Raw genomic sequence first — 1,026 nt, 5'->3', positions numbered from 1 at the left:
AAGAGTGTGAATAGAAATCGTGATGACTGAAAGTAACTACTAAAACTGAAGCAACGAATCACTGAGGAAAAGATACATTTTCATAGTCAAATTGTATTTTTAGCCTTATATTTTCAGGGAGACTTTTTTCACTTAACTAGGATAAGCTGCAGCCTAACTCTTCTTCCTTTTACACCAGAGTCAAGGAAAACCTTAAGTTATTTTTCTCTAGAAAAATATTTTCCTCATTTCTAAGAATAAGAGTTCAACCATGCCATCTCTTGGAGTAGTTTTCTCTGTATAGAAAGAACATTTACGAGTGGGGAAAATTTCAAATGGTTTTGAGGACACTGGACTTTATCTTAATACTTAAATATTCTTTGATAACACACGACTAATGAAAGAGACTAACTTATTATTGTCTGTTCTTTTAAAAAATTTAAAAATTATTCTAATTGAACATCCCCTGCATGTTCATGACTGTGATCGATGCTGTGGAACGTTCAAACTAATGTCGAACTCTGCCCTTAGCGAGGTTACGCTGTAGCTGCAAACGTTCCGAGAAAGAAGTAATACTGCTCCCCATGGGAGACTCCCTACTCACACATCCCTGTATTCGCTACCCCACCAGTGCACTCTTTCGATTGCAAGTGCAAGTGCTTCCTTTTACTTGTAACAAATGATCATCAGTTCAGTTCCATATGTTTTTCTTTGGCCTGCTGTATGCCTTGCACTGTGCTAGGGACTAGTTATAAAGATGCATATGCCATGGTCCTTGACCTCGAGTGGCTCCAGGTTAGCTGAATGAGAAAAGCAGACTTCCCCCGGCTTGCCAAACGGAGGCATGCAGGGGGCTTTGGGAGCCTCAGCCAGTTTTGCTGGAGGTGACGTCAGATAAATCTTATATGGCAGGTCCACGAATAAGGTCTTTTTGGTCGATGTCATTTTCTGAATGTTGTTGATCCACGAATAAGGTCTTTTTGGTCGATGTCATTTCCTGAATGTTGTTGAGATGCTGTAGGAAACATAACTCTCGTTTACATCAAC

This window comes from Myotis davidii, unplaced genomic scaffold (genome assembly GCF_000327345.1).
Source record: "Myotis davidii unplaced genomic scaffold, ASM32734v1 scaffold520, whole genome shotgun sequence".
Lineage (NCBI taxonomy): Eukaryota > Metazoa > Chordata > Mammalia > Chiroptera > Vespertilionidae > Myotis > Myotis davidii.
Note: the sequence above shows the minus strand (reverse complement) of the source record.